The 22650-nt window shown below is 41.3% G+C and overlaps 1 protein-coding gene across 1 annotated transcript in view; it reads left to right on the top strand.

The window, feature by feature from the left end:
• cdh24b (cadherin 24, type 2b) overlaps window positions 1-22650 on the top strand; it is a gene marked incomplete at its 3' end in the record, with an annotated part of 166676 nt that overhangs the window by 27831 nt on the left and 116195 nt on the right. The window lies entirely within an intron of this gene.

The following is a 22650-nucleotide window of genomic DNA, read 5'->3' as shown; positions in this document are numbered from 1 at the left end:
CATTATTTTGAAGAAGTCAGGCAGCAGTGAGGAGATGTGAAAATACAAAAAAACAAAACAAAACCCAAAACAAAACAGGAAAAAAAGCACAGATGTTGGATTTAATCTCGTCTTGTCCATGATGATCCAGCAGGCTGACATTTGGTGCAGCAGACTTGACTTGAAATTCATTTTTCAGCTGTTTTTTTATTTTTATTACAGCATTGAATCTGACAGGGGAAAAGCAGATATAGATTTAACATGTTAAGGTCAGGATCTTTTCAGTATTCTGTAAGCATTTCAGCTCTTCTTCTTTTTCCCCTCCAAATCTCTTTATATTTATTTTTATTCACGAAAGACGGTTGTGCAGGGAGTGTGAATGGTTGTCCCAATGGAGACGAACCGAAAGCCCGTGCCACTCTTTTCCTTTCAGAGTGTACTGATGAGGCAGGTCAAGATCACATGGACCTGCCAAAGGAGTAAAGCATACATAGTAGGGCTGAACGATTATGGAAAATAATCTAATTGCGATTTTTTGCCCCAATATTGCGATTGCGATGCGATATGCGATTATTTTTTAAGGTCTTTGTCTTCTGTATTATTAAACAAAGACAAGCAATACATCATATAGTATGGCCAATACTATATTACATTAATTTTAAACTGTTCTTTCCTGGAAGACAGACCTCTGTTATGATGACATGAGGTGATGCATGAATTGATGACTGACATTTTTATTTAACTTCTTCAATCACAACAGTATATTTGAACATACACAATCCGGTTGTTCAGTCTGACGTCACTAGCCGTGTCTGGGTCTAAACTCCGCTGCAGGTCCATATATCAAACGATCACTATGGCATTACTGAGAGTTGAAAAACTGTCTAAAGTCTTTCATCTTTAATAAAATGATCAGCGTTCTGCTCTACCAGGTGTAAGAATTGAGTTTAACATCCAGGCATCCATGAAAACGGAATTTATGACATTTAACGGAGAGGGGAAGTTAGCAGGGAGTTAGCTCGCTAGCTTCTATCTAAATACAATATAGCATGTCCTGACTGCGGGGTTTTGGAAACAAATTAAAACGTACAGCTCTGTTATCACTTCCAGCATAAATGAAGACAGAAAACTAAACAGCAGTGACGTTTGTAGGGTTACTTAAGTTGGGCTAGCTGGTATATAATGATGTGCTAGGTGACCGCTAGCGACACAGCTATGTTAGCATAATATAAACAAGCTAACTTTTTTTCCACTCGATAAAAGTTACCGTGAGTGTTCTCGGTGGTCAGGAACAAATGTAATCGCATGGCAGGATGCTGTAAAAGGACCAAACTTCAGCCAGGAGAACAACTGAGATAATCCATCCACAATACGAGGTTAGTCATTCATATACTGCTGCATAGGCTGGGCTGTAGTTACATCCTAAGGTTTTAAAGACTGAGCTTAAATAAATGATTAGTGGTAATAAAAGCCGAGGGAGGTCAACAGGGATCACTGACTGTTTTAGGAGCTTTTTGAGATCAAATAGAAGAAAATACATAACATTAAACATGTTAACAACACAAAAGCCATATTAAACGCAGACTACTTTAGACCCGGAAGTAGGATTCGTCGCGTCATCACTGAACAACCGGATAGTTTATTTTTAGCTTACAAACATCTGAGCATAAAGTGCTGACAAGGAACCCTGGTGTAAACATTAAAATGAAAGTCAGTACAATGTGCAGATTGCAGAAGTATACATAAAAAAAATCAGTGGCTTTACCACACTCAGTTTTTCGACATCTGTGAACTACTAGACAGTCATTCAATTAAAAAATAATATTAAATAAATAAAACTAATAAATAAAAAATACACACAGCTTACTGATCTCTGCAGTCAGTAACATTACACATAAAGTGCAAACATAATAGCAATTGTATAAACACACACACAAACACGCCTTTAAAGTTTAAAGGCGTGAAATTGGACGGTCTAGCCTTCTGAATCAGAAGGCTAGTTCTGATTAGCGTCACCGCTGTCTCGGTGGAGTTCAATAAACTCGGCCGTCTGCTTCTTGCTATCTAAAATATAACCAGACACTGGCGTAAATTCTCGACTGTCTCATACTTCTGTTTAATAAGTTTTCTGTTTGACGTTTAGTCAGCTGTGTGAAAACCAAGGAGGAACCCACCCGGGGGATTAATAAAGTTTTATTTTATCTAATCTAATAACTTTAATCTCAGCCAAACCGATTTACTCACGAACAAACAAAACACTGAAAAAAGCCCAACAATAACATTTTTAGGTTGTCTAAGTGACTTATATATTACGTTTAACCCGAGCAGCGAAACTCCGCGGTGATCTGAAAATGATGTGCCGGGAGTTGTGCCGTTCTCGGCCGCATCAGTAACCCTCGAGCTCCCGGCTAGCTGTCGAGCTGGTGGGTAGCAGACGCCTCTGAAAACGTCGAAGCACTTTTGCAAATATGGGATATCTTGATAAACCGAGCAGATATTTGATGTTTACACAACTACTTTCTCGCCTGAAAATATGTTAAAAGTTTATTTTGTGACCCAGAAAGATTAGTATGAGTAATTTTAAAACTTAGTAGCGGCCGCCATTGTTGGAAACTGGAGTTTGGCTGGGCCGCGCTATGAATTCTGGGATATGGTAGTAATTTGGACAGCCTTCGGCGCGTCGCTGTGACGTAATCGGTCTACAAATGCGGCCTCAGGAGGATAACGCCCATGAATTTGGACATGTCCAGAGTATAATCGCAGCCTTTGCGGTTAGAAAATTGCACTTGATCATGTCGCGATATTATCGCAAATGCGATATATCGTTCAGCCCTAATACATAGTAGGCCTCAGGTTAAAGGGAAGGTATTAGAATTCATATTTGCCTCGTTTTAAGCTATGAAAATATTCAAGACCACAAGGACCAAAACAGAAAAGAAGGTTAGGTTGAAAAAAAGAAGGGAAAAGAGAGGAGAGGAGGCGGAGCTGCGAATAAGGGAGCGAGTAAAAAGTACGCTAATTGCTCCAAAGGGAATTTGTCTTACACATGAGTAAAATATAAAGCAAAATCAACAAGAGGGAAGAGTAGAATAAAAAGCCAGAAAGGGGATGGAAGTAAAGTGGGATGGAAGGTGATGCATGGATGAGGCGGGAGCGACAAAGACTAAGGGGGCTACCATGTCTCCATTTCCACGGAACCACAAACCGAGCTAGTTTCCACCAATTACATTCATGTCAGCGTGCGTCCTGGATTCAAAATGCAACAATAGCCTCGAGGGGCCTTCACTCTCCTGGTACACGCTCAACATCCCTGCCACTCCAGCATTCTTCACACACACGCTCTCTTTCTCACACGTACACACACACACACACACACACGCATAGACAAACATAGTATGCGAATATCACACTCGTGCACATAATAATCTCATCACTCCCTCTAGCTTTGTCTGTTTTTGCCACTCACGCACACACTAACGCGCACACGCACCTACCAGCCAGCCACACGCATTCCCACCCAGCATCCACTCACTCACACACACACACACACACACACACACACACACACACACACACACACACACACACACACACACACACACACACACACACACACACCTCCTCTGTCACTTCCCTCCGCTGTCTTCCAATTCCATTTCTCTCACTCTCTTCTCCTCAGGCTCTCCATCCATCCATCCACCCCCTTCTTGTCTCATACTGTCTGAACACACACACGCTCACACACACACCACTGCCTATATTTGTTTCCCAGTGCGCGTGTGCCCTCCTCTCTTCTCAGATGATAGTAATAAGGCCGGTGATTGCCGGAGATGGAGATGAGGGATGTCGCCTATTGATGATCGTGCCTGTGACAGCCTGGCAGCAAGCTAGACGTAGAGGCTTCATTATTAGCAGTACTGGTAACAATAACAGCAATGCTGTGGTCTTAATTGAATGAAAAAAGCCCGTGGCAGTCAGCATTATAATCTGGAGGTGGGTGGGAGAGTTGAGAAAGAAAGAGATGGACAAAGATGGGGCTGAGGTGATGGTGAGGTAGACGGGAAGAAAGACAGTGGCAGAGTGGAAAAAGAAAAGAGGGAAACAGGCACAGAAGCGCAACTCAGAGGAGGGATAAAGCTGAGATACATGAGGTGAAGTGGAAAGTGTGAAAGGCAGCAGCCAGGAGAGTGCTCGGGAAGAAGCGTGACGAGCGATGTGAGAGAAGCGTGGACAATTAGGACACTTTTATTGAGCAGAGAAATGAATAAATAATTGACCACAGTCTGTTTGAGTGGGGAAGAAGAGAAAAGCGAAGGTTATAAAGCACAGAAGGAACATGAGAGGAGAGGGAAGAGTAGAGGTAAACATAGGAAAAGGGAGAAACTATTGACTGAAATGATATTGATTTTAAAGGGTTGGTCACATTTTCTCTTTGGCTTGAAGGTTTTTTATAATTTGTGCACCACATATGTGGAAATGGATAGAACTGGATTTTTGTGTTCACATAGCATTAAAAATGCAACTGTTTATTTCAAATCTTTTGAAAGTGAATCGTGTGGTAAGTAGTTCTTCGAGGGCAAAAATATGATAGGAAACATTTTTGAAAAAAAAGATATTGTTGGAAAATTTGAAAAAAGTGACATATATGAGGACCTGTCACACCAGAAAGCACGGAAGAGTTACAGAAGAGTCACTATGTGGTGCCACTAGCTAACAAACGTGATAACACAGCAAGTGTGTAGCTAGCATGGTCGCTAAACGTGATAGCTAACATGATAGCATTCTAATGCTAATAGTTGTTGCATTTTCTTAACTGCTTATGGAGTTCATGGTGCTGGAGCCTATCCCCGCTGTGAGGTAAGGTGAAGTGGGAGTTAGGTTGGGGTAGACCAGTCCCTGTGCTAGTCACCAGTCTAGCACAGGGCTTGTGCTAATCAACGTAGCTTAATTTTATTTATGCAGAAACAGTTCAAAGTAACTCATGGAGCACCGTGTTGTCATGGAAGCATCCTACATCTTACAAGAGAGAGAAACCAGGTTTCCCAGGTCATTAAAAAGTCTGAACATAATATAAAGAAAAGTAAATTAAATAACCTATTAAATACATTCTAAGAGAAAATCAGTTTTAAAAGTTGTCAGTTTAAAAATCACTTGCTCAGCCTTGTAAAAACCTTTCATTATTACACACATTCATTGATGTAGGTATTTAGCAGCAGTTGGCCTTTAAGGACTTGAATGTTACTCAAATATAAAATAACTAATGGTAAGCTAAAATCAAAATGCGGCGTGGGGACGTAAAGCATCAAAATTGCGTTGGGATTATTGGACTTATTTCTCTAATATGGCTTGTTCACCAAAACATTGTTGAGGCTTGTTTTTTTTTTAATTTACTGAAATCATAAAAGCACTAGTTTTGATTTTTTTAAATGGAGCAGGATTCCTGGAACTCCAACTGTCTAACAAGTCCCTGTGAGCTAGCACTTGTAACAAGAGATTGCTGGCAGAACCAGGCTCTAGGAGGGGCAACCATCTGCTGTGGCCAGTTCGAGGGTGAGGTGAAAGAGAAGATAGAAGTTCTCTTTCTTCTTTTTGTGTAGGCTTTGCACCTTAACTGCATACTAATTTCACCCAGTTTATCCAGAAAACATGTTTTTACCTTTGACTCTTGTCACATTAACTGTATACAAACCACTTATGTTTAGCAGAGCAGTTTATACTCAGGCAGTGGAGGGCTGAATAAAAACTGATGGAAAAACACTTCTAATGAGCTTGGCACATTTTGAACTCTCTGGCTCTCCACTTCTGAGGTCAATGCTGTCAAGACAGATATTGGTCAGCAGTTCACGCGTCAAACTTCACGAAAGTTGAATAACAGACTAAATATATCCAGATTTACTTGCAGCCGATTGTGGAAAATGCTGCAACTGGTGCAAAATTTGAAATGGGGGATGGGCTTTGCTTGTTATAATCCACAAAACCCAGGTGAAAAAAACATTTTCATCAGAATTATTATTATTTTATGTACGAAGAGGAACAGTTCACAGTGATGTCTGTGGATTAGGGCGTCAAACAAGGACAGAGGGAGGCACGTTGCTGTGAGCACCGTGAACACAACTCAATTATCATCCATTGTGCTGCAGTGAAGGCAAAAGAAATATCAAAACCTTGGCTCACAAAACCAAAGCTAAGAAAGAATTTTGCTTAATTTTAGAAAAGGGAAAGTGAAGAGTTAATGAAGTCTGATAAATGAAAACTTTGTAGCTTGGACATTTATAAAGGCGATATGTCATAACAGAACTTTTTATTTATTTTTTACAAGGAAAATCAGCAAAAAACATATGCTTAAACTACTGTTCAAGAACACTGTGTGTACTGGACAACACACACACACACACACACACACACACACACACACACACACACACACACACACACACACACACACACACACACACACACAGTGACTAAATGATCACATCAGTTCTTTGTTTTGTAGCCTTTTTCAGCTGCTCCCATATTCACAAGGGGTCACCACAGCGGGTAGCTCCCCATGTTTGTTTTGGCACATTTTTATACCGGATGCTGTTCCTGTCCCAATCCCCAAGCGATTTGATGCATAAAGTATTTAATGAGCCATGTAAGCATTTCTAAAAGGATTATGATATACATTAGGAAGCTCATGGGGTTGCGCTGGCACAAACATATATTACACCATTTTTTAAAGTTCCTTTTTTATTCATTGTTTACCCAAAGAAAGTCACATTTTCTGGGTTAACAGTGGGGTGGAAACACCATCAAACATATAACCACATGATCACTAATAACATGTTTAATTTTAAGATGTATTTATAGTGTATAAACAAGATAAAACCTCTGGAGTTCCAAAACGTTTAAACAGTGCAGTTCCTCAGTTGGCCACATGTTTACATATAGGCAAAAACCATTTTGGTCTCTATTGTCAGTGTAAGGTTTAAAGTTTGCATTATTTTTATTATTAGGGTTGTGGTCACTTTAAGTGACAGGTGGATACCAACACAGGTGACTCATCTTACACTGCGAAGCGTGACCTAGCATATTTGAGCCACTGAACAAAATCTTTCATCGGTTTTTCCGTTACTGATGTTTCGGTCGGTTGTGGGGAATTAAATTCTGACGTTTTACTACTGTGATAATATGGATCGGCATCTGATGTCTGTGTCTGTCTGTATGATGCACCCATACAATATAAAGTATGAATGCATTTTACTTAAAAGCTTCAAAGCCCTGATTCAAACTTCTGCAGTGAGTCTTGGCAGAGGTGTATCTGATATCTGTGTGTTGGTGTTGTTGCGTCATCATAAAAATTTTTTTCCAGGATCAAGATTGCAACTGACCAATTGTGTTGTTGTGATGTCATAGAATTGCAATGTGGGGGACAACATGCCTTGGTTCAGATAAAACTCAAAACAAAAAGTAAGCATTTCAATAATTTTCTTTACTCATTTGTAGAATATGATCAATTTATTATTAGGTTTGCTGTTAGGCAAACATAGGTCACTCATGTTGGTTTGCTAGTGATAGCTTTTAAACCCATTAGCTAATTTTTGGCAGACAACCTAACTGGTCAGTTGCGATGCTGATGTTGAACCAACATTATTAACAACAATACCAACATGAGAATATCATGTAACCTGATGTAATCTTCATAAATGGCCAATGTTGTTGCTGGTATTTATACATGGACGTTATGTCTTATACAGCATGTGGTTGTATTCCGGTTTTGTATCGATGCAATCCAATACAAAGAAATAAAATACTGGGGCTTTTTCCTCCTGGGTCCCCAAAGTTTCTTCTGATCAGTGTATTTTAGGGCAGTCACATGTTTGCACCCGTGTTTTTCCACTTTGTATATTCCCTCACATTCCGATAGTTCCAAAGATCTCTCTTCAGGAATTTGCTGACTCTATCGATGCTACAATTATTATTCCTTATATTGATATGATGATTGTTATTCTCTTACTGATTAATAGTGATGTGATACCACTGATTTCCTTTCCGATACCAAGTAAAATTCAGGGTGGTATCGACGATACTGACCCGATACCGATACTTTGTAGAAAAACCTATTTTATTTATTGTATCTTTTATTGTATCTCAAATTATAGCTTCATAATGATTACAGGGCATCAGATTACTTGTTTGTATCGCTTAATAATGCACAATTATCATATAGAAAAAAAAAAACTGAAGTTGTGCGCTATTTGAACACCTTGCCTGCCTACAGCACTAAAGGACTCCGTGAGAGACGCCTGTCCCTCTCCTCTCCTCCTCTTCAGTTCCCCTCAACATAAGTTCGTCATATTCTGTGATATGATTTACTCTGAGGTGCTTCAGGAGTTTAGTAGTGTTGCCACAACAATGTTGCCAATGTAGCCAATCCAAATGATCTAGTTTCTTTCCACTGTGTTCCTGTAGATGATAAACTTACAAATTTACCCTAAATTACTAAAATATCGACATTTTAATCTCAGAATCGATTCTAGAACATAAATGACTGGTATCGGAGGAATCGATATTTCAGTATCGATCTGCACATCACTACTGATTAATTTAAAAACTGCAGCCAAAATGCACAGGAGGAATCGATGGTTCTGAACAACCCATTTATTGCAGGCTGGTCCACATTGTCAGTTACGGTGTAGGGTTCTGAGGGATCTGGGGTTATGCCGGAGGTTATGCTGTAGATTTACCGCTGAAGAAGAAATCCCTACTAAGCAATAATTGATAACTTTTGTCTCCACCAAATTAACCAGCAACAAAAAAACCAAAACAAAACAAATAACGCTCGATAATAATGTCACACTAGCATTATTATACATTAGTAAGGTATTAATAAGGGCTTAATTCATCATTTATGTACCATTACTACTCCTTAGTATGTAATTTAAAAATACAGATATGTTTATTCATCTGTTACATGTACAGCTATCACTGCTACTACAATGCTGCTCTTTATAATAACAGTCATAATAATATATCGGTATTTATAAATGGAGTAGTAATGCTATATAAATGATGAATTAAGCGCTTTCTAATACCTTACTAACACCTTAATAAGGCTTAATAGTGTGACATTATTATGAAGCGCTACCAACAAAACAAAAAAAGCAAGCAAACAAGGAAATTAACCACCCTGAAGTCAAGGTTTTGATGTTAGTCCACAAGCAACTGGGTGTTGTCACAGTACCCACAGTACCCAGTGTGTTTTTTTTGTTGAAGGAAAATTTCATACTCTGATCAGAGCACATTCAGTACTTGTTTTTGCAGGTAGCTTATGTGTTGGTGTCACGCAGCTAATGGCTCTGTTTTTATCACCGTGACTTTGTGACTCAACATGAGATGACACTCAATCTGTGCTTTGGCCTCTCTGACAGATTTGGTAGTGCTACGGCTCCATATCCAAACCTGCTAATCAAACTGTCACAGCACCCCACAAACATGCTAACAATGTGGTGAGACAGGTCCACGGGTGAGGGTAATAACATCATCACTCATATTAATAATGCCACAGGCTTTTCAAATGCCCTTTCTCTTTCTGACAGCATTAAAAAGATCGGGGGGGAAAAACAACTGAGGGAAAATCAATTTTTGCATTTGTACCTTGTTTCTACTTCGTTGTGGGAGAAGGAATACATTAATACAGTAATCACGGTCAAATCACACTCTGCTTAAGAAAAAAGAAAAAAAAGGCAAGTGGGGGGGAAAAAGGGAAAGGTAGGAGAGTAAGTACAATAGAGCTCTGATACAGGGAGCTGAGGAGAGACCAGACGCCGGGGTCTTAATATTGATAACATAGCGATAATGTCTGAGAATACAGAATGGGACACCAAACAAGAGCAGCCGAAAAAGAAAGGCAGGCACATCAGGCTGCACCTGTGAAATGGCTTAATGACAAAGGGAAGCTCTCTGGTGGTAGCAGCAGTAGCTGGCCTGAATTTTTTATAGTCGGCTTCATGGCGAGATAGCTGAGAGAGACAGCATGATATGCCTCACCCATGTTCCTCTGAGAGCAGTCTTTCATTAGCCTTCTTCCAACCCGAGGTGAGAGCAGTGGCCAGATGAAGTCAGGAGGAAATAAGAGTTGAAATTGTTTTGAGAAAGGGGGCCAAAAAGAAAGGGAAAGCTGCAAGTGTATTTATGGTCTTCTGAAAAATAAAAGCATCCCATTTTTGGCTGTTCTTGGGAGCTGTTCTGATGGATTTTGGGTAATGGAGTTTTGATGGATGCGCGGTGTCTGGCCGGTCCCGGGGTCTGAATTGAGGGCAAGTACCACTGATTTCACCCACTGATTTCTCGCCATCAGATATTGCAGCATCCCCTGCTTCTGGTGGTCTACAGCCAACATGTTTAATCCTCTCGCTAAATTGTTTAGGTGTGCAATATTGAATACCCCATAACCTTTTATAAGTTCTATAAAACAACTGCAAAACCACACAGGAGCCTCTGAGATCGACTTTCCCTAGGATCTCAAACATTCAAATTCCCACATGCACCCCCTCCCCCCTCACGTTTAAAAGGAGCAATTAGACGAGGTAAAATGATAATGTTTTCGTCTTTAGCATCCCTTTGGTAAACATTGCCGTTAGGATCAATTAACCAGCGGCTAATGAGCAAAGCGGGGGTCTGCCTCAATATTGCACCATTGTTCATTGGCCATTTTTAATTAATGGCTTTTGAAGTAAAAATCGCAAAAGTTTTTAATTGTTTTTCTTTTCCACTGGTGGAAGGAGGGGGGTGGGGGTGGGGGGGGGGTGTGTGTCAAGATCAGAGTGTTAATTATAAAGTAGGGGCTTTAAAAGTGAGAAGGATTTAGACTTTTAATTAAAGAGGAATTTGATGCGACCAACAGACTGAGTTCAGTTGCCGCACAATCCCCCGTTATTCTCCCCTGGCCGTTGTCGTCTATCTGCTCATCTTCTCCTCGGTTTTGCAGCCCTCCATCTTCTGCCACTCATTTTGCTCTCACTCCACCCCTGCATGGTGTTGATTTCTGCCCGTCTTACGGGGTGTTGCTATCAGAAGCCGGATTAGGGACTTTGAGCGCTCTGCTCTCAAATGGTAAAGATGAGGCCTGGGTGGGAAGGAGAAGCGGGAGCGGGTTGGAGGTAGGGCGGTGGAGGTGGTGGCGGGGGCAAGGGGGGATGGCTCAGTCACTCCATCGGATTTCCAAGATTGAATTAAAGAGCTTTAGACGAATCAGAACCCTTTTGGACATGTTCGCAACGTTGCCTCCTCCATTTTCCACCCTTCTCTTTCCGTCTCATCCTCTTACAGCCTCGCCAGCTTCTCCTCCCTTTGCCTCTCCATCTCCCTTCCTCCTCATCTGTTCTCCCCTAATAGCGCATAAGATTGTTTTCATAGCAGTGATAAATTAGGCTGAAGTGATTAGCATGGCGTGAAAAGTGATTACATACTGTAGCTTTGCTGATTTGTCGAACAGATGCCCTCTACCAACTAAACTTTGGTAGGTTACAGTGTTAAACTCCATCTCCCCCACCCACAGCTGGAGATCCCAGCAGACATATACAGGTTAATTGCCTCGATTGTGGATATAGCCCCACCATACCACTGGGAGTGCAGCCTGCAGTTCATTTGTTATTGCGGTAGCTGTTAACAGTCGTGCCTGTTGGCGCACGCCTCTTTTGGCAGTGTAGTTCTTACATAAATAGGGGGGGTGACTGAAAAGTAGTAGCAGCTGAGAAGCAGCAGTGACATGGGATGTTGACTCATGATGCCGTCGGCTGATTCAAATACCGATGAAGTTGTTAAAATTAGAATATAAGAGCACAATATTTGCCAATCACCAGGATTAATGGGTTGGCGGTATAACTTCCATCAGAAGCAGCGGGATGTGAGACAAAGAGCTGCTGTTTTTTTGTTTTTTTGAGGAGCCTCATCATCAGGGGTGGAATAACATGAAAGAATAGAACTAGAGAAATGGCTGACCTCCTGTTGTCTCACCCCTTCCGCCCGTGTTGCTGTGATTACGCCAATCACTGTCATTAGCATTCCCCGCGATTAATGTGATTTCTCATGCTTTGTTGCATGCATGCTAATGACGAGCGCCCCAGCTCGCTTCTCATTTCAGCAGCGCAAACTCTCCACAGCTCTCCCTCGAAACACTCATCTGGCACCGAATTAACTCCTCGAGCTGCACTGTATTAATACATGCAGTGCAGCCGGCAAATCCACTGCTGATTAAGACAACAACCTGACCCAGCATTCATCTACACTGGAATCAGCGCTTATCAATTTTAGCTCAGTGTGATTCTCATCTTTCATCCGTCTTTCTCTCTTCCCTTAACCCCCCACCCCCGATTTCAAACAGCAGAAAAGAGGAGGAGGAGCTGGGATTACCATACGTCAATCTCTCCCCTCATCCCTCCACCTTTTTAACTTTGTTGCTTCTCATCTCATCACGTGGGCGCTCTCCTTATCTGTTTATCCCACTCTCGCTAATCTTCATTTTTTTTCCTTTTTTACCCGCTTCTATCCCGTGCTCTCCGCATTAATGCCTTTTGTTGCCTTTATCTGACTCTTAATGTCTCCCACTCTCGTGTACCTTGGTTTTGCTCAAGGTTTCTCTTCAGTTCTACATAAAGCAAGTTCTTTATGCAGTAGACTGAGTGCATAGAAACTAAGAGATGCATTTTGGCTAGTAGTTTATGGCGGCATCAAGTATTAAGGTCTCTGGGGACAATTTTATTACACAAACAGGATTTGGAATGTTTATCTGAGTAGAGGGACATGTGCTATTATTGTGAGGAGATTATTGCACTATATATGTATTCAAGAAACCAAGCAGCCTGTTCTGCTATAGCTGCAACCTCTTATGCCCATGCTATATTTTTAGCACCATCCCTATGTTTTTGTTATTATTATTTTTAAATAAAATATCAAATTTCACATAGATTGTAGTGAAATTGTGCACAGATGCTTACAGCCCCCTAACTGACTAGTAATGAGTTGAACTTTGTGGAGAGGAATGGTGTCCCATTCTTCTCTGATCTGATCTGATCACGTCTTCTTTGTCATCTTTTATTATTTCATGACTTCTTTCTTTCTTCCACTGCAGAGCCATGCTGCTGTTATAGATGCAGCATTTGGTTTAGCTTTGTCTTCTTGAACTATGCTAGGCCTTCTATGAAATGAGTCACCTGGATGGGAGCATGTAGCTCTAACACTTGTCATCACTGATGTTGCATTTCTAGATGTGCACACTGCCAATTTCACAGGGATAAATAATTCTAATACTAATAGTAGTAATAAAGAGGAGACTGAAAAGAATATAAAATTTCTGCTCGACCGCAGAACAGTTTTGCACTTGAGCTTTAGCCCAAAGCAGATAGTAGTGTTTCACATACGATTCCTTGTTTCTGTGATAGAACTTTAGCCTGCATTTGTGATTGGACATAGATTTCTGAAAGTGAAGCCCTGCAGTGATTTCCAGGATCATGCCTGTTTGTGATCACAGGAATTCGGTATTGATTTTTGGCCTTGTTCCTTGTGCACACCTTCTCCAGATTCTCTGAATCTTTTAATGATATCATGCATTGCTAATGAAACATTGTTTAGTAATTGAGGAACACTGTTTAGAAATTGTTCTGGACTTCATAGATGGACTTTTTTGCAGATTGGTGAACTCTGGCTTTCTAACATGTTCTTGTTATGGCCTATCATGTTTCTGACCTGTTTGCAGGTAATCTAATTAGTTGCTAAATGTTCCCGCAGCTGTTTCTCTTTAGTACCACAAATGGTTCCAGCTTTTTGTTCCCCTAACTTATTTGAAATGTTTTTCTCCTATCAAATTCGAAATGAGCTAATATTATTCAGGACATAGTAAAACATCTCACTTTAAACATTTTGTGTGTGTTTTTGTGTTCTTTTGTGACTAAAATACAGGTTTATGAGATTTGCTTATCATTGCATTGTGTTTTTATTTGCATTGTACATCCAAACTCATTGGGAATAGAGATTATATTTGCATAGGTCCTCTCAGTCTTATAATAATCTTAAAGCTCAAAGTAGAGCAGTCAGTCTCACTGTAATATCTGCACATTCACAAGGAGAAGGGTTCTTAAGCAGTTTGAGACCAGCAACCCATAACATAATGTACCATCTGTACTCTTAGACGCCACTAGAATTAAAGTTTAATATTAGTAATCTAAAAGTTTTGAAAATTAAGATCTTATATCTATTAAGTGGACACAACATAAAATAAGATTTCTCTCATAGTAGGGAAAATTCCTCTGTTACGTTGTTAGTTAAAAATAAAGTTTAACAAACACATCAATACACACAGACACACACACGCACACAGGGATAACTGCTTCAACCAAGTAGACTAGAAAGTAGTGTAATTAGAGCAGCCATGTGTTCCTGTTGTCCGCAGCTGTCGGTGTGTGTCTGAGTAAAACGCCTTTTTTTAGAGTTTGTGTCAGAAGAGAAAAGGAGCGTTTCGTCCCTCGCTTTTTCTGTGCATGTGTACATATTTCTAAAGGTAGTTTTTCCACCGGGAGCTACTGTATTGTGTTTTGTTTTTCTCATTCGAAGGCTCACTTGACGCAGTACAACATTCATCATGATTACGCCGCCCCGATAATGAAACACAGTGGAATTAACATTCATTGTCCCTCCCCATCCGCTGGGAGCCTAAAATGTAAATGGGAAGGCTTTACTGTGTTTCAGTGGAATCAAAGTGTGATTCAAGGAGACCTCGTGCGACACTTCTTTGAAACAAAGTGAGTTAGTCAACTGTATATTTAGCTGAACATGGCCTTTGTAGTTGTTAAGTGTAGCAGTGTAGTTAACAGTGAAATCTAGAAGACTGGAAAACTGCAGAGATCCAACATGAAGAGCATTTAGTGCGCAGGGATGTTATTTTCCCATCGTAGCGCTTGTGGCCAAGGCTTTTGCTAATTAAGTGGGGGAGATTTTCTTTTTTTTTTTCTCTGAGTCACAAATGACTTTTATTGGCACAACTTGGACAAAAAGGAACATATTTGGATTTTTAAAAGTGCACCTAATTATACTGCTGGTTGCTCATGCATTGCGTTTGTTGCTGTACTTCTCCTCAGCTCAGCCTGTGCTTTTAACTCAAATGCTACGCTGGGGTTTTGAAGTTGAAAATAACCATCAGGTGTGCATTGGACAAGACAAGTGCACCCCCCCACACACACCACACACACACACACACACACACACACACACACACACACACACACACCACCACGAACATAATATATTTCCTATCATAACATGCTTTTGTGCTGCATTTGACCAAAAGAAGCTGAGATGAAAATAGCATTATTTTATTATTTTCTTTATGTATTTTCAAGGTGTTGAGTCAGAGGTTAGGGTTTCCACTTTAGCTTTTCAATTTATTAATTCCTCTCTGTGGTGCTTTTGCCAGCCAATAGTCTACACTTTTGATTCTGTTGATGGTTGTGATAAGTGCTTTCAGAACCCTGAAGGGCAGAGAGGGAGAATGAGTGTAATCCAGTACAACTAGCAAAAGTCATCAAATCGCAAACTCTGAAAAGGTAAAAATTTGAAAACTGCTTTTGAAAAACAAGGTGCAAAAATGCACATTTAGGTGTAATCCTTTCATGAGGCTGTGTTTCTTTTTTTAATGTGCTTACCGATTTCTTGAAGTGTTTGGATGTGTCAGACTGGAAGTGTTATGGTGAGTTTGTACCCACGGAGTGCGGCGAGCAGGTAAGGACACTGCTCAGGGTTAACGGGCTGGGTTGAATGCAAAAGTCCCAAGAGCCCTTTGAAGAGAGAGCGAGAAAAAAATATCTGAGTGTGAGAGGTGGAAATGGAAAGAGAAGGAGATGGAGGGAGAGCTGTGAGGGCGAAGCAGAAATGACCTCTGCAGTTCTGTTGATGACATGAAGCAGAATAAGAGGAGAGATGAGGGAAAAGAAGGGAGACAAACTGAGCAAGGAGGATTAAGAAAGCAGCTGGTGAGGATGATCCAGAGGAGAGTCTGGGAGGAGAGAAGGAGAGAGAGAAAGAAAGAGAGAAATAAGAGAGAAAGGAGGTGGAAGCTGAAGAAGAGGGAGGTGCAAGAGATTGATGAGGGAGAGTGAGAAACTAATTCTCACTTCACTCTGGGCTGGAAGATTAAGGAAGATTAGAGAGATAGAGTGAGGTAGGGAGAAAGATGGGGTGATAACTTCTACCACATGCCACAGAAAGATCTTTGAATGCCTAATACCCAGAGAGAGAGAGAGCGACAGAAAAAGAGTGTGTGAGACGGGGAGATTATGAAACATAATAAGAGGTAAAAAAACAACATACAAAGTGAATGAGCTGGGGAAGAGAGAAAGACAAAAAGCCAGAGTGACAAGAGAACCGATAGATAAAGATGGAAGCAAATCAGGCTCAGAGGGGTCCTAACAGTCGTGATCCCTGATATTATAAATGTCTTTATAGCCGAGTCCGTTTCTAGGAGTGTGTTCTAATTCATGTCATGGGAGTGTAGATGCAAAATCCAGGTCATCTATATACCTCTCCAGCATTCGCGTTCACTGAGTCTTCCCATTGGGATTCATTCTCCTGTACTGAGCCGGTCTGTGTGGCGGTATCTTTTACACTCTGTTCTCTTTTACTTGCAAAAAGGGAAGCCTATTTTCCATTCCCTGCCACTGACATCTATTTATTCTCTCTCTTGACTGTTGGTGCAAAAAATTTGAACAGCTATAGGCTGCCATGCATGTTTTCAGGAGGAAAGGGGTGATGGGGCGAATGCATAACACATGGGTAGACACAGGTGCGTGGATGTATATGTGCTTGCACACATGCACGCACGCGCATATATATAAATGTGTGTGTGTGTGTGTATATATCTTATGTTGTGGTTGACAAATGTGTGTGTCCTCATGCTGGAACACATGCCTGCTGCCACAGAAGTTTTCTGTAGGAAATGAGGAAGCAAGGAAAGAGAGGGGAAAAGAGAGGGAGAGTGCTGCAGTGGCAGACTCAATCCGTCATGCAGGATTACAGTGTAAGCTTCTCCACGGCCATAGATACGGTTTTATGGAAGAAACACAAGGCTTTTCTAAATGCAGTAGGCCCTCCTATCCTTGCTTCATATTAGAAACAAAAGCAGAGGGTGGAGGAGGGCCATGAGGCTCCTTCCTCCCCTGCGATCTTTGCTGCCTGATGGCTGCTATCTCTGAGGACTGATTGAGCATCCTTGATGCACTGTGGGATTTCCAGGGAACAGCTTAGGAGTGACCTTGATTCTCACCTCTGTGCCCTCACGCACTGGAGGTGTGATTGTTACTGCACCTATCCTGAGGCAGAAGTGACCTTGGAATGTGACAAAAGGCTCATAGCTTTGTTCCTCTTTGAAGCTGGGATTGGTAGGAGGTGATCTTATGCATTTGAAGAAATATTTTTTCCTTGCATGTGTCTCGTGTGTGTTTGAGAGAGATCTGCCCCTCACATCTTAAACAGAATTTATAGTTGCTGTGCTGGAATGATGCCAGAACATCATTCCAAACATTACACAGCATGAATGCGCCCCGCAGGGAAAAAATCGCCCTGAAAATACAACTCTGCCAAACTTTGATCTCCTCCATCGCCCTGCTACACACCACTGAAACGGGCAAACGCAGCTTGGAAATCTTCCCTCAACATACACCCACAGCCTTGTTGTACTTCTTTGAACTAGCACAGAGAAAGGTCCCAATAAATACAATGCTGCCACAAATATTGGAAAGTAAAAAGGGGTTAGTGTGCCCACATAGCAGAGGCTGACGACTGCCTTGCAGGAGAGCGAAACAACCGCCGCATCGCTGATGCTTCGCTGGATGCTGTGCAACATCTTGCTGCACAAAGCACTCTGCAGTTTTAATTTTCACATCCTTTATCCGATCCTCACCCAAGGTGGCCCCGCATTATAACCTGCCAGAGATACCGACTTAAACGTGTCGCAATCTGCTTTGTCTCCCTGAGCCGCTCGAAAGTAAACACAACAGCGAACTGACCCAAATGGAGAGCGACAAAAGCGAAATGAATCTGAGATTGGCTCGATGTCATTAGAATTACAAAAATATAGCAGGAAAAGACCTAGGGAGCATGAAAGTCATACACGGAGAGGAGGGGAGGGAGATATATGCTAATGAGGCTGGGACTTATTGACTTCAACGAGGGAGGATTAGAAGCTGTGACAGAACAAGCTTCCAGGCCTGTTCAACCAGCGGAGCCGAGGCGTGAATGCAGCAGGCTACGATAAGGGAGCAGGACACAACAACATCCTTGGGATAGATGGTTCTGACAAAATGCAGATACAAGTCGGTGCTGAATAGATATCAGAAAGATTAGTACCACGTTGTGTTGTTGATTTGGTAAAGCGGTCAATCCAGGACAGGTGCTTCCAGGGTCTTAAAGTTGGAACCAGGGATATCCGTAAAAATTATAGTTGGATGTGGCAGTCACAGGCAGCAGTGTCATTACATCTCGGCTATTTGGGACTCACATTTCAGTCACAGTAAATGCATCAAAACACATTTGAGATATCTCAAGTTTTCCCCAGTTCCCGTACTGGAGGTCACTGCTGCTGTCAGTTACTTCTCGAGGGGTGTAGTCTGTATGTTTGCCTCCACAATAACGTATTTTGACAAGTAACTGATGAATAAGCATGAAAATTGGAATAGACATACATTGCCTCCTGAGAATGAACCATTGACTTTCATGGCGTGCATTGACTTTTGGAGCAGAACACCTGTCCTAGTGATTTCCCCACTGAGTTTCATCTGATGGTTTATCCTTTGGGAACACTCGAGCTTTCAGTGTATTCTTGGATTTCTGGGCCCAAACTTCTGGTTCTTTAAACTGATCGATTTACCATAAGTTAATTTTTTATAAATAATTTAATAAATGTGATTTCTTTTCCAGGTCACTGATAGATGATGATTTCATGATCACATTTTGTGCAGTGTTTGTGGCTCTTTCCAAATTGGCTCCACATTACTATCTGCCAGAGATAGTGGCAACCACAGCCTGCTCAAATGCGACTGATGTAACTATAACATAATAACAAAGGCTGCAGCAATATCGACATATTTTTATGATATGGTAGAATTTACTATATTACCAGCTGCAGGTTGACATATTTACCCTCTATTGAATGAACTGCTTTCAAATTTGGCATTGACATTTATGTTCTGCACATAGAATTTAGTGGAAATTCTAATCTGTCCATGACTAAACCTGCAGAAATAGTTATTCCTATTAGTGTCAGCTATACTTAGTGTTAAGTGCTAAGTAACAAATATGTGCTACATGAAGGGGACGTTTTTGTCAGTTTGCAAACAAAAAAAAATATCATTTACAACCCACCCAAAATTCCAGTGTTAAAAAGTGTGGGTGCTTTCAGACACTGGTTGACAAGCTAATAAGCACTAAAGCGTTGTGATGCCTTAAGCACGGAATTACTGTGGCTCTAGACTTTTTACATATTTGCAGCTGCAAACAGATATTCATTTGTAGTCAGTCAAAGTATAAATTTCAGAACTATACCACCTTCCCCCCCAAAACCCCACAGCATGTAGGCATTAACACGAAATCTAAAGCAAACATGTTCTGTGATTGAGAATCATCCCAGAGGGGCCATTACAAACTGAACAAACACTCTTTCATCATCAAAATATTACACACCTGTTTCTCCAGCAAGCCCCACCAGAGAATATTAGTGGAAGCCAAAACCCTGAACACCTGTGGAGAACACACTCAAAGAAAAAAATTTCAGTGCGCAGCAGAAGCTTATTGATTGCATCAGAGGACATTAAAAGTAAGGCTGCTCGATCTTTCCTCTTTTCACTCTCTCCCCGCCTGGGTGGGAGATAAACATGAAAACGATCTTTAACTGTAAGCTGAAAAGAGATTTGTGCCGATTAAGGTGGAAGATGGAGTGTCATTATTCACTCGCCTCATTGGTCGGTAGCCTTGGTGCTCTTCTAAAATGTGCCATCACCTTTCCAATGCATCACATATAATCACAGACAACCTTGCACGTGTTGTGCTTATTAATCTCTGAAACGACCCTCTCCCACCTTACCGTGTCCTCTACGCTGCCTTGTCCAACCTCTAAGCCTTCTGAAAGGAACACCCTTGAAAGGCGAACGGCAGACGGAATGAGAAAAAGATGTTGTGAATTAAACCTGGCCGTAAACGTCTTCAAGCACTTTGCAGTGAAGCAGCTACGTTTCTAATGATGACTACCTTTATTGACCTAAGCTATCATGATCTGCAGCTCACAAAGATGACAGGTGGGAATAAACAGAGTCAATGCAAATCAGCTCTTTCAGTGGGTAATTTTCATCCACCTTTTTCTCTAAAAGCCTGCAAACGTGTCGCTTTTTTCAAAATTCTCACACGCACACACACACACCCACACACACATCTTAATGCACATACTGTTTGCACATGCACGCAACTTTGGGGAGATAAAGTCCATCTGCAATTCCCGAGGACTTCTGCTGAAATGTCAGTGCCAGTGTGTTGAAAGGATCAGATAGCTTTTTGATGTTGCGCATGCAGTCAGGCAGAAGAGGACGAGAGACAGGGCTGATAGGCATCAGGTGTAATTTTGGTAACTGCTTTGGCAGCTGATGACTCACCATTCAGAAGACGCAGACAGAGCACCAACCTAAAGAGAGATTGGCTGAAGTCAGATGAGCTGCCTGACACACACACACACACACACACACACACACACACACACACACACACACACACACACACACACACACACACACACACACACACACACACAAACCCAAAACATCCCCTGACCTTTGTGCATGAAGATCATTGGAGCTGATCTGCACCTTCAACTACTCAGCAGCGAAACAGCGGAAAGGCCTAAAGGTAGATGTCAGATGCTGTTATAGTCCAGTGACACAATAATAATTTGTTGCAGCCATATGATGCGGACAGCAGCATTAGGAAGTATGCAGTAGTATGCACATGCAGAATCTAGACATGACAGTCACAAGTACGTCCGCATTAAGGCCATAGAGTGGTGGGGTCGGGTGGGGTGTGGGGGTATGGAATGGATGGGTGTCAACGTTTTTCAAAGAGCTGGGAGAGACGCGAATAAAATAAAGCATTTGGCACAGTGTTAATTTTGGCCTTTTTAGCAATAATGCACACAGTCTGCTTTTTATGCATAATTTATAGTTTTAAAAGGCCTGAACGGTGAGCAGAATTTAGCAGTAAATCAGAGTCCTTCAGTGGGTCAGTGCTGTCACTGTTGGTATATCCACAAGCTCTTAGCCAGCACTTTACCTTATGGCCAGACAAATCAGACTTAGAACTACTTGAACCATTGCCAAAGCAGTAAAATATAGGCCACAAATGTTGTCCCTGTCATGACCCTACTGGCACGTCTCCTGGCACTGTGATTCTCTGGACTGTCTCCTGTCAAGATTTATTTGATCTTTATTGCACCTCTCACAGTTTATATACTGTAGCTTAAGATAAAGCAGCAGCAGCAATAGCAGCAGCGGGCCTCACATTTTCTGTGCTCAGTAGAGCTCGATCTGTTTGTACCCGTGTAAATATTTACATCTCTAAATTGAAACTGGTTGCAGTATTTGTGTAGAGAATATTGAATATTCGCACAAAGATGCCGGCTGCCTTAACTGTTGTATAGCTAAATTAAATGCAGATGTAAAGGATGAAAATTGAATAATATATGTCTAAAGATGCTGCTCCATACAATCCTATTAAAGTTGCTAAAGCTTACCCTGGATTCCTCTCACTTCCTTGTTTTTGGTTCCACAGAGCATGAAAGATCATTTTGCAGCTGCTATTTTTGCAATGATTAATTATATATGAAATACTTGTGCGCATCACATGATGAAAGTTGCAGTTTGGAGTAAAATTGCTTTACAGTTCATGTGTGGGGGTTTAAAATCAAACTTATTCCAGCAAAACAGCAAAACTCCCACTTCTGAGACAACAGTGGTGTTTCCCTAACCCAACATCACTGTGATCTGATGGAGAAAAAAAGACTTCCAGGGCAGCTAGATAAAGTTTCCTGATGTGGGTATAACATTTACTTTGGCACTATTTTTCAACCCTTGTTGGCAAGCACAGCAGTAAGATGTTTTTTGTAATTGGTCACCAAGTTTGCACACATCTCAGGAGGGATTTTAGCCCACTTCTCTTTACTCTAAATCCTTTGACAACTCAAAGCTTCAGATCCCTCCACAGATTTTCTATAGGACTGAGGTCTGGAGACAGACTCCATGACTTTAATGTGCTTCTTCTTTGGCCATTCCTTTCTTGACTTGGCGGTATGTTTTGGGTCATTGTCATGCTGGAAGCTCCATCCACAATCCACATCAGTGTTCTGTCTGAAAGATGGAGGTTCAAAGATTTCCTGTACCCTGTGCCACAAAGAATAATGTTTCCACCTCTGTCCTTCTTTAGGTCATACTCAACTTTTCTCTTCCTTCAAACACAGCGGGCCACATCGCTGGTAGCTGACCTCAGTGCTCTTAATGTCAGCTCCTTCTCAGCACAAGACTGCAGTACAATACTTACCTGTAATGCAGCAGCAGTTTGGATCTTTAATTTTTTTCTTTTTGTTGTTTTTTTTTTGGAGGTGGG

Source organism: Rhamphochromis sp. 'chilingali' (genome assembly GCF_963969265.1).
Source record: "Rhamphochromis sp. 'chilingali' genome assembly, chromosome: 16".
Lineage (NCBI taxonomy): Eukaryota > Metazoa > Chordata > Actinopteri > Cichliformes > Cichlidae > Rhamphochromis > Rhamphochromis sp. 'chilingali'.
Note: the sequence above shows the minus strand (reverse complement) of the source record. Positions and strands in the feature narration are given on the sequence as shown.